This window comes from Lepidothrix coronata, unplaced genomic scaffold (assembly GCF_001604755.1).
Source record: "Lepidothrix coronata isolate B3197 unplaced genomic scaffold, Lepidothrix_coronata-1.0 Scaffold75, whole genome shotgun sequence".
NCBI classification, from domain to species: domain Eukaryota; kingdom Metazoa; phylum Chordata; class Aves; order Passeriformes; family Pipridae; genus Lepidothrix; species Lepidothrix coronata.
Window position 1 is genome coordinate 8098574 of NW_016690255.1, and position 12471 is coordinate 8111044.

The following is a 12471-nucleotide window of genomic DNA, read 5'->3' on the forward strand; positions in this document are numbered from 1 at the left end:
AGAAAGCTAGTGGAAATGTGAGAAAATTTGGTCCCCTTTTTTAGATTCTCACTAGCATTTGTAAGATAAGGAAATTCTACAAGGGAATGTCAAATTGGGATTTACATTTAAGAAATCATTGCCCTATAGGAATGATTTTCTCAACAGCTAATTTTCTGGAAACAAGACCATTTCACAGGATGGCTATGTTGTCAAGAGCAAAAAAGAAAACAACAACAAAAGCAACAGAAAAACCATTTTTCTTAATTGCTACTAGTTTTCACTGCCAGAATTATTGGCAGTCCTTCAAAACAGTAGAATGGTCTAAACCTTAAAACAGGCAAACCAATTCCATAATTTCTTGTGCATTACTCTCACCCCCTCCTCTTCTTATTGATTAGCTGTAGTACTATAATTAGGTATTTTGAAGGGGCAATCCATCTCTAAGAGTGAAATAATCTAGCAAGTAGAGCATCATAACAAGATAACCTTTTTGTTTTGAGTTGGTTTTTTTTTTTTATCCCTTAGGTTCTTCCTCTAGAACTATAATGTTCTCCAAAATCTGTAACTTTGATAGATTCTCAAGACTGCTTAGCTCTTCCTGAAGGGTGCAGAGCACTAGGTATGTTGTAGACATACAGTCTACAGTTGTAGACTGTTCCCCCACATTCATTATTGGTCATTAGAGGAGCCTCAGTTCCGCATGCTATTTTGTGTTCTACCAATTCACTTTCAAACAAGCTAATTCAAGCAAATCTAGATTGACCACTCTATTTCAGTACCTGCATATAGATATTCAGCAACATCAATATTCATTTTCAGTCCTTCATTAGATAAACTGAACTGTGAATACCAGGGTTCAATTGCTTAGCCTTGGGTGGTTTGTATCTTCTGTGCAGCAGAAGAGCTTTATCCTGATTAGTCAACAGCTGCAGAAAACCCACAAACTTGAAGTTAATTCCTTTGTGCCTCCAGTTTGTCATGTTTAGCAATCTGTCACCAGCCATTGCCTATCTTCCTTTTTATTCCTCTCTGACTATTAAGTGGGGTCATCTCAGCAAGCATACATAGATTTTTCATGTTAGCTAGTCTCTGGAATCCAGACTTTTCTTTCAGAATCTATTTTCAGCTTCCCCACACTGACTTGCGTAGTCAACTGCTGAGTATCATAGAATCATAGAATCGTTGAAGAGAATATGTCAAGTTGGGAGGGACCCATAAGGATCCAACTCCCAGCTCCTCACAGGACTGCCTAAAACTAAACCATGTGACTAAAGTTGTTATACAGGTGCCCCATGAACTCTGACAGGCTTGGTGTTCTGTCCACTGCCCAGGGGAGCCTGTTCCAGTGAGTGATCACAATCTCAGTGAAGAACATCATTCAAATGTCCAATTTGAACTTCCACTGATGCAACTCTCTCGTGTCTCACGGGCACCAGCGAAAAGATCAGCACCACCCTCTCTGTTGCCTGCCTTCAGGAAACTGTAGACTGCAATGGGGTGCTCCCTCGGCCTTCTCTTCTGCAAGCTGAACAAACTAAGTGACCTCTGCTGCTCCTCCTAAGTCTTGCCCTTGAGGCCTTTCGCCATCTTGGTCGCTCTCCTCAGGACACTTAATAGTTTCATGTCTTTCTTGTATTGCAGTGCCCAAAACTGCACACAGGAGTCAAGCTGAGGCTGCCCCAGTGCAGAGCAAAGCGGGACAGTTCCCTCCCTCGACCAGCCTGATGGCCCCCAGGACACAGTTTGCCCTCCTGGCTGCCAGGGCACTGCTGATTCATATTCAGCTTGCCACCAACCAATCCAGTAGACCAAAGACTTGCCATCAACCCAAAGCAACCAGTAGAACAATAGATTCTTATTTGTCAAGATCAAACTAAAAATCTCAGGCAAAATACGAAGTATTTGCACAACTTGCAGTACTGCAGAAATGAGTTTGTCATACCCTCAACTACTACACTCCAAAAAGAACGAGTTTTTTTTTCCCCTAATAGGTGGGTGTGGATTTTCTTTAGAAAACTGACAATACTATCAGTAGCTGCTGATGGAAAATGTTTCAAATAGACTTTCAAAATGGTTTTCTGAGTTTTACTGTTTTATAGCAGACAACTTAATTTGTTGCATGGAAGGAAGTTGAGAGACACTGGTGCCTTCATCTAGATTTCTTCCTCTCCTACCCGTGACAGAAGAGTCATTATAAAAACATGGAAAATGGGTTCTCTGGCTGTGCTGGAAAGAGATGATATATAGGAAATGTAAAGTCTGATTCACGGCATAAAGAAATTATTCTGAATTAAGACTGACTATGATTTTAATTACTTGTATTCATCTCAGATGACTTTAACTTCTTTTAATTTTAAAAAATGTATTTGATTTCAGGGATAGAAGGTGTTAGAATCTGAGCTGCATGGTTATAACATAGATCAATTTGACTGAGGGTGTGATTTTTTAAAACCAAAATACTGTTATCATTCACTATGTGAATACTCTTTCTGTTATAATGAGATTTATATTGGTATGATTCATAAACTTTCTCTAAATGGGAGCCTATATATATCATGTATTAAGTGCATATGCATCAGCAGAATCATATCTACCTACATACATATATATATACACATAGGAATGTACTGATATTACTATATAAAATTTTTTTGGTAAAGCTGTACAACTTTTATGGATATTCCGGCCCACCTTTCAACTCATTTATGTACAGAAATAAAAGATGACCATGGAGAAAAAAAACAATCAAAAACTAGCTCAAAAAGCAGAGAAAGAGATGAGATTTTGATTTCCTTGTAATTGTTTCGTGAAAAATAATCAATATGCTAGTAGGTAGTATAGTCTGAGTTGCAATGTTTTCATTACAAATTAAATTGGTATTGGCCAGCAGAAAAAAGCTTGGGGCAAAGCTCACATAGTTGATACAGCAGCAGGGATGAAATAGAAAAAGAGCTTCTGTCCTCTTGAAAACAAAGAAACAAAAGAAAAAAAAAAAGCCCCCAAGCCCCCAAACTTCTCATTTTATTAATAAGCATTTGTACGGAATAAGAGCTATTTTAATACATTATCCCGCTGTGTTCTTGTGGCAAATCTTAGCTAATATTGCCATCCCTCCTCTACATTTCAGGGACTCTTAGGGCAGCCAGTGCATGTGTTTATGTTCAGAAATGTGAAAGGAGCCTTGCTTCAATGTGACGAGCTGTTTGGAGATGTCACTTCATGTTTGTACATTTTATTTCCACTGTACAATCTTCAGTATATGTTCCCTATATGTCATCTGTCATGCCCAGGTCTAAACTCTTTCTTTTCATGCAGGTTTTTTTGCCTTCTGTTGTGTCTTGTGCTCTTCTAGGTTTTATCCAGGTGAAATTTATTTCAGGAGAATTATTTAAAAGAAAAAACCTGAAGTATTCTTTTGGAGAGAGTGGGGAAAGCAGGGCTGACTGGAGTCTAGATCTGTGACTGTCAAACCCAGTCTCTCTAAGCTTGAAAGATATTGAAGAAGTATTGACCTATTGGTCATTGTTCCAGTGGAAGGGACTCTTGCTACTCAATGGAGTACAGCATTATAGTTAATTTAAATGTCTCTTCAATCAATCTTTCTCACAGTCTGTTGCATGATACTTATACCATCACATCTGAATTATGTTACTATTATAATTAATTTGTATTTTCAGTACACATCTAAAGGGATACCACTACGGCTATATTACAGATGGGAAACTGAGGCCTTGATATTTATGGCTGTGTACTCTTTGATTAAAAAAAATCTAGCTGATTATTTTATATGTTAAGTCTTGACTATTTCCTTCATGAACTTGTTGGAATATGCTTCTTTTGGAAAGTGAAAAAAAAAAAAGGTAAGACTATAGCAATCAAAAGGAACACAAGATAGGGGCTGGAAGCTTACACGTGCATGATGCCAGAGTAGTCTAAAAGCAGGACTTCAAGGCTTCTGCTGTAGTACATTGGAAAATCTATAGCACCTCAGAAGAGCGATCCAAGAAATAGTAGTCTTGACCTACTCTACAAGAAATGCTAAGCATAGGGGTATAGCTAACATCTTTATTCCCCACAGGCTTCAAAGTTTTATAGAGCTTCTTCAAGGTGCATAGCAGAATGGAGATTCTCCCTCTCAGATAAATATCCTAAAACAATCTCTCATCAAACAGAAATTAACTCAGTGGCTTCTGTTGGCTTAATTTCTCATTTTTCTACTTTATGAATTTGTGAAAAGGTATCAGTGCTCTGAATCTATATGCAAATTTTTTTTAAAGAAATATTACCTTCTTTGCTTTGTTTGCAGAAACTTCATCAACTCTGATTGTTTTTTCCTCCTCATTTCAGAGTCATCAACTGTAAATCCCATATGGATTTTAGATATACTTTTTAAACAGTTTTTATTCTGAACAATAAACCTCCTTTTAAATATGTTTATTCCTTTTGACACTCAAACGTTTTATTTACTGAGTGAGTGGACTAAAAGAACCTTTTTCATAGGCCATCAGAACCCATTCTAGGATATGAAAGAATAAAAATATTGAGTGATATCACACTATGCTTTAGTTTCCCAGTATATTTTTTCCCTGAAAATTCAATATTAGCATTATTGCATCCATATTAGTTTCATTTTTGAGAAGTTCCTTACATGGGTGGGATATTTATCATCCAGTGTCAACATGTCAGATTGAGTATGATTAAATACAAGAAAAAAACAAATGAAAATTAGGAAAGGTCCTTCTGTAAACAACTCTGTGGATCTTTTATTGTATTATCAATTTTAAGCAGGTCTTCTCATTGATTTCAGTGTGGAGTTTGGTTAAAAATCAATAGTATGAGGTGGCCTCCTGATTATACATTAAAATTTGTACAAAGACAATAAAAGGATTTTATGTGAGGGAGGGACCTTTCTACTAGTACCATCAGTGTGAGAGTTAATGGGCTGTGTTCTGATCGCTATCACTTCTGAGTAAATTTTCCTTTGACACATCAATCACACAGAGAACAGATGTACAACGTAATCCATTCCTTTCTTCATGCAGGAGTGAACAGCTTTCCACATCTTTCTGTGATCAGGGTTGATTTCTACATATGCAGGGACCCTTGGGAGTGGTAGAAGGAAATAGCTAGGAGAAGCAGGCATTCACTTAGCCCTTGTTTTTTTAAAAAAATTGGGGACGAAGAACACCTAATACCCTTTAGCTATTGCCATGGAATTGCCTGGTCTACCACAGGAATTCCTAGTCTGTCCTGTGAAGGCGAGCAGCTCCCCCTCCCCAGTGGAAGGGTCTCATAGAACTATATTTTGCTGAATTCCTTAGTTCACAGAAAAATACTGGCACAAAGGAGCAACATCTTTCTCATCATTGACTTCAGTGGAATGACTTAATGGCTGCACAGTGCCTTTAGATTTGGCTTTACTTCTGTAGTCATGCTTTACATTCAGCTTTTCCAGCTCTCTGTTTTTTTTTAATCTAGCAGGAGATTCTTGTAAAAGAAGATGGCAGTTTTGAAAGCTTCAGTACATGTATAAGATCCACACACCCATCCATCCATCCATCCATCCATCCATCTATCCAGGTAAGGCTGGCTTAAGTTCTAGATTAACTGTGGAATGTAGTGAGGGAGAACAGAGAAGTCCAGCCATGACCAGTATGTGGCTTGGATGGCTGCTTCAGCTTCTGGTTATCAGTGTTTGAAGCAAGTCCCACACTTCTCTTGGTCCACCCATATCATAGTAGCCCTTTGTGATGCCAAAAAATGTAATTCAATGACATCTATGGAATCAAACTGGTACATACTTTTTTTTTTTGTGATTGAAGTTTCAGATAAAGTTCAGAAGAAAACTAAAAAATGTACGAAGTTGTTTTGCTGATGCCAGCATATTTGCCTCAGTCCTGTTGCTTCAAATAAAATATATTTGCTATTGAAGTGAGAAACTCTGTAAAGAGTAAAAATTAAATACTGAAGATGAATGGATCTACAAACAAATTCTTAGAATAAAATTAAAGCTAATGATCCGATAATTTCTGACTACTGTAATATGATAAAACATGAAACATACTTTCAAAGTATGCAATCTTATGGAGTTCAGGTTGCTATAATAAGCTTGACTGACCAAGTTGCCTCATCTCTTCTAATTCTATGTTTTTCTTAGCAATTTCAGAAAGCTCTTGTTGGATAAATGAATTTTTGATTCATTTAAACAGAAATAAACTCTGAGGTTTGATAATCAATATTGCTAATTATTATTATTAACTTGAAGGCCTAGATTTTAAAATGGAAGGGTTACAATTAGATGAAGGCATTTAAGTACTTTGCTCACTATAAAGAATAGCAGATTATTTTGTAAAATGTGGAGTCTTTATATGAGTTGTCTTCATTGTAACCAATGACTTTTAAAAACTCCAGGGGTTTTTCTTCCTTGAAATAAAGGATAAATTAACTCTAGTTAAAGATCTAGATCTCAGAGAAAGTAAAAAGTAGAATATTTCCCCTCACATGCTAACACATTTACACATGCACATGCACACACACACGTATGAAAATTAATATTTGCTTGAAGTTCATTAAATGTTTGCTTCAAGAAGTCGGAACTGTTAATGTGCACTGTTTATGCATATCAAGACCACTAGGTGCTGCCTATTCACTGCAGCAAATGTTACAGTCTCTTATAGTGAGTGAGAGGAATTAAGTGAATTATTCATAGTATCACACTGAATTTGAGGCCTTTTGCTTCCCACTGTAATCTGAACAACTGAGAATAAAGCTAAAAATATGGTAGAGGGTTTATGTTGTGTAATTAGGAGAAGCATTTCCTTGGCCATTTAATTTTTAGCCCTCAATTACTGACATGGTGAATAAAAGGTATCAGGAAAATCCTGCAAAAAGCCTTTCCGGTGTTTTAAGTAAGGAGAACACAAAAAACCCTCTCATATTCTAGTCTGACTGGCATAGGAGGGATTTACTGTCAGGCAATTACTAAAAATTGAAAATGTAATTAAGGTTCACTTAAAAGTTTATAATCTCACTTTAACTCTGATGCTCATTATCATCTTAAATGTGACATCTATTGTTTTTTAAATAATGTGTGAAGAGCTCGGTTCTTACAGTTAACACTCAATCCTTCCTAATACATTTCATTACCTGCTAATTCTGTACGTGCAACTGCAGATTAAGGATAGACAGGAACAGGAGAAGAAAGTTTATTCTACATGGTTATAATAGAAAAAAATAATTCAAATAACTAGCTTTATACAAGCCTGTCCATGGTAGTTGTAAATATGCTTAAGACTGAAATGCCAGCAGCAATCACAACATGTGAGCTGCCTACCCACAGATAAATGGAAGCCAATGGCTGCAACACATTTCATGGAAACCTTTGTGATTTTGCTGTGCTTGACAAACCTGTATTTCTATCCTCTAGAAGGTGGACTACTGTATGAATTTTAACACCAACAAGTACTGGATTCTGCACCTGGGACAGGGCAACCCTGGATGTACATAGAAACTGGGGAATGAGAGACTGGATAGCAGCACTGTGGAAAAGTCCTTGGAGTTCTTGGTTGATGGCAAGTTGAATATGAGACAGCAGTGCCCTGGCAGCCAGGAGGGCCAACTGTGTCCTGGGGGGCATCAGGCAAAGCATCACCAGCCAGTCGAGGGAGGAGACTGTCCCACTCTGCTCTGCACTGATGTGGCCTCACCTTCAATATTGTGTGCAGTTTTGGGCACTGCAATATAGAAAAGACATTAGGCTATTAGAGAGCATCCAAACGAGGGTCACGAGGATGGTGAAGGACCTGGAGGGGAAGCTGCATGAGGAGCAGCTGAGGTCACTTGGTCTGTTCAGCCTGGAGAAGAGGAGACTGAGGGGAGACCTCATTGCAGTTTACTACTTCGTCATGAGGGAAAGAGGAGGGGCTGACACTGATCTCTTCTCTGTGGTGACAAGTGACAAGACCCAAGGGAATGGCCTGAAGCTATATCAGGGGAGGTTTAGGTTGGATATTAGAAAAAGGTTCTTCACCCAATGGGTGTCTGGGCAATGGAACAGGCTCCCCAAGGAAGTGGTCACAGCAACAAGCCTGATAGAGTTCAAGAAGTGTTTGGACGATGCTTGTAGGTGCATGGTGTGATTCTTGGGGTGTCCCATGTAGGGCCAGGAGTTGGACTTCAGTGATCCCTGTGGGACCCTTCCAACTCAGAACATTCTATGATTTCTATGACTAGTTTGAAAATAGATATGGGACAAGAAATAGAAGTAAAGAGCATTGATAGTGTGTCTATATTAACATTATGAAAAATGAAACATTGAAATAAGATGTTCAGTATGCAGAAAGTAGGGTTATTGCTCCTATATGTGTTTGATACCACTGTTCTCTTTTCTAATGAAGAAGTGATGAAATTTCATTTATCCTTTGACTCAAATGGAGCATTTTTTTCAGTAGTAAGAACGACAGAGATGTGAAACTAATTCTTTACATGAATTAATATATTATCTATGAATTATCAGAAAAGCAGAACTGAACATTATAAAAGTTTTTTCAAAGATTTAGATAAAAAATTTCAAGAGTATAATTGTTCTTTCCATGTCAGTAAAATGTCAGTAAAATGACTCTCAGAATGAAGCTGTACCCACATTATTTTCAGGGTCTGGAAAAAAAAGTAATGCTCGAGTAAACAACAAAATATAGAAAATTAGTAGTCTAGGCAAAGAGATTCATCAATTCTGTAAAATATCTGTCTATTAATAGATATTAATTCATAGATATTATGATAATAGATAATTCATAGATAATATATTAATTCATGTAAAGATTGTCTTAAGAGAACATATATTCAGGTGACAGAACTCCCACAGAGCAAGGTCATAATTAGAGCATGGGTAAGATTCTGAAGCAAAGTTTAGAAACTGTAAAATCCTGCACATTCAGATTTTCCTTTTCCCCCTCTTTAATTGCAAGATACAAATTATATATCCCAGAATGATGTTATCATCCAGAAAACTTAACATGAATCAAAACACACTCAGTGTTATATTTTTCAGCAGGAAATCCCAAATCGATTGAAACTAATGGGAGGTTAATTTTTTTCATTTCAAATTTCACTATAGTGAAAATCCATCCATTTTTTGTTTTAAGCACTGGCTAGGAGGTGCAGGCTGCTACCATTTGTGTGGAACATGCACAACATTCCTTTCCACGTCTCTGAAACCCTCGTTTTTCACAGCCAATGCCACGTTTGGGGCCATCCAGTCAGTGTTCTCTGCTGCAGATGTTCTCTCCTGTTGCAGAACAAGAGACTTGGCATCAGCTATTCACACTGGCAGCATTGTGTGATATTCTTTGAATATGGTCAAAACAAAAATGTTGTGCCCTGGATGTGGGAAAAGTCGAGCTCATCTGGTCCATGGCACTACTTTGTAGTGCATATTTTGCTTCCCATCAGTAAAAATGTGAATGACTTGGGGAGTACTCTAATTGTCTGCATCATTCCCTTCTCCAGGAGATCTGCCAGAAAAACAGCTTTCAATCATATCTGGGAGCGTGGAGGAGGTGCTGTGGCAGAGCCTGCCCCAATGAACCAGCTGTGTGGGGTCAAAGCCTCAAATTCTAAATTCCTGAAAACCACCAGTTATTTAATGGTGTTATTTTCAGCTACACATGGCAAGCTTGACCAAAGGACCTGCTTAGTGTATTTCACTGTTCAGAAATTAGTGTGTAAATGCCAGACTTGCGTCTGATCTCACAGTTGCCCAAGTGTAACTTTATTTGTAGTGAAACTGGCTTCTTTATGACAAATAACAAGATCACCGTAACAAACATTTCATTTTCTGGGTAAGAAAGAACATTTACTCTACCTAAGGAATGTAAAAAGGAAAATATCTGGTAGCATCTTCTAAAATTAAATCAATTCATATGCTGTTAAAGTTCTACTTGAAAGGATATTAAATAACAATAATTTTCAAATTAACTTGGAAATCTGAAGACATGCCAGTGTGGATTTCCAGCATCGTTTTAGAGAAAATGAAGGAAACTAGAAGTTCTACTTATTTACTTAAATACCATACAAAGTAAAAACAGTTAATTTTGTTAAAAATAACATAATAAACATAAACTGTTAATCAACATAGTTTCATGGAAAATAGATATTTCCAAACAAACTATTATGTTTATTTTATAGTGAACTGTGGATCTGATGGAACAGGACAGTTGTATTGATACACTATTGTTGGATTTCTCCAGTGGATTTGATATAATGCTGTACATTCTGAAAAAGAAAGATGATTATCATGGGACAGCCAGCATTCACAGCGTATAGATTTAAAGTTGGATTACTGAGAGGTCTTGAAATGCCCCTGATACCAGGCTGTCAGACCTGGGTGTCTCAAGCAGGTTCCAAACGGGTCATTAGAGTACTTCAACGCTCTTTTTAAAATCAATTGTGGAGATGATGACACAGAATCTTTGCCTGGATGGTTTAAAGATGACATAAAGATCGACCAGGGAGTATAATGAATACAAGTTGCTTTACAGAGAGGACCTCATTACCTAATTAAATGCAATTACTCAGTCCAAAGAACTGTGATTCAGAAGAGCCACATCTATAACTAGAAGTCATTACAGGGCACCGCAAAGTCTGAGCCAGCACCAAGTACTCTTCAGCAGGGCTACATTGTCTCGGCATGTGGTTTTGACTGTGCTGTCTATGGTATTCAAATTAACTCTCTAGGGGCCATCTCAAGCGTGTCTGAATTGGATTGGATCCAGTTGTTTCCAATTGGATTGGATCTTGCTTACTCTTGTCTTTGTAGATGAATGACTCAAAGAATAGCTGAAGGTTCACTGTAGGTGATCGTCTCAAAATCAAGCATTCAGGCTATGTTTTGGGAAGAAGGAGCGAAGGGAAACAGGGAAGTGACTTTGCTAGTACACATAATAGTAGCAGCATTACTAGAATACTGTTTTAATTTTTCATAGCTATGCTATGAAAGGGATGTGGAAATGTGATTGAAAGGTGCAGAAATGTACCGAGCAATGTCAGCAACACGTCTGTAGATACCCCTGCTGGTTAATTGGCTTCTAACTTTCAGAGAGTTTGAAAGAAAGCAGAATACCTTTCCACCAGTGGCTCGTGTTCATATTTCACTTGCATGGACTGTTCATTACTTGGTTAGAGAAAGGCTGAGCTAAAAGTATTCAGCATCGTTCTGAGAGTCGCATCTGCCTGCTCTCCAGTCTGTGCACTGAAGCAGTTTCTCTCTTTATGCAGTGGGACTAGATGATCGTTGTAGGTCCCTTCTAACTGAAATATACTAATTTAGTGTGGACTACTCTGTTCTGCAGAGTTTGCCTTATCATTGGTCCTTTCTCTTCGGGCTTTTCCTCCCCCATTTGATTTTTAAGAGGTCCATATCTTGGGACGTTCTTTTTATGGAAGCCTATTGCACACCTAGAACAAGATGAGTAAAGGAGATTAACTAAATAAGCCATGCAGAAGCAATTGCATAACACTGTAGGTTTTTTTCAATTTAAACCTGTTTTTTTTTAGAACATATTAATCATTGTATACTATTCTAAAGACCCTCTATAATTACCTTTTCATTTGCACTGACTTCACTGATAGTAGAGGGTGGACCAGTAATGATCTTTGACTACATAGCACTTTCTTCCTTTCAATGGAAGGACAATAGATAATTAGAGCTTATTAATGGACAAGAGAACAGTTATATGCATACAGAAAAAAATGTTAAGGTCTCATTCAAAGCTGCAGAGGGGAAACTTTCAATGCATAGAGGCATGCTGTTTTATCAAAAAACTTGTTTTTTGTCTTTCCCCAAACACTGATTCTTCAGAAGCTCAGTAATATTTTGCACACTGCGTTATTTTGTTATGTAGCAGTGTGCAAGGATTTGCATCTTATGGAAGGAGAAATCTGCCAAAATTCAAAGATGTTTCTGATTTGATTTATTGACTCTAGTTCAATTATGTCTATCTTTTTTAGTTAACTACAGATTTGTAAACAGGAATTTTAAGTGTGATGTAAAATGTTCCTGCCCCTGAAAAACTCTTGCAATCTGCCAGCATCCTGGATGACATTTCAATGTGTGCTTTTGCTATTTTTAAAGATCAATTTTTTATGTAACTTCAGTAGCAACAAGTGTTATTTGAATTTAAATGGATTCCAGAATGTGTTGTAAGTCTTGTGGCTGCAAAAAACCCATATATCTCATTAATAAAGCTAGGCCACCTGCCTCCTGCCTTGATCAGTACATCAGGTGTTAGGAAGGGATAAAACTGTGCTGTAAATTGTAGCTATTTGTTTGCACTCCAAACCCTTTTAATTTTTTTTTTAAAGGGAAGAGAAATATGTCCTCTTCCCCAGTACCTAACAAATATTGCTATGACTCAGAAGTGCAATTTGAGATTAGGTTATTTCCATTTCAAAAGGAGCTTTGAGAAGAGCGGATATATGGAAGATGCAAAA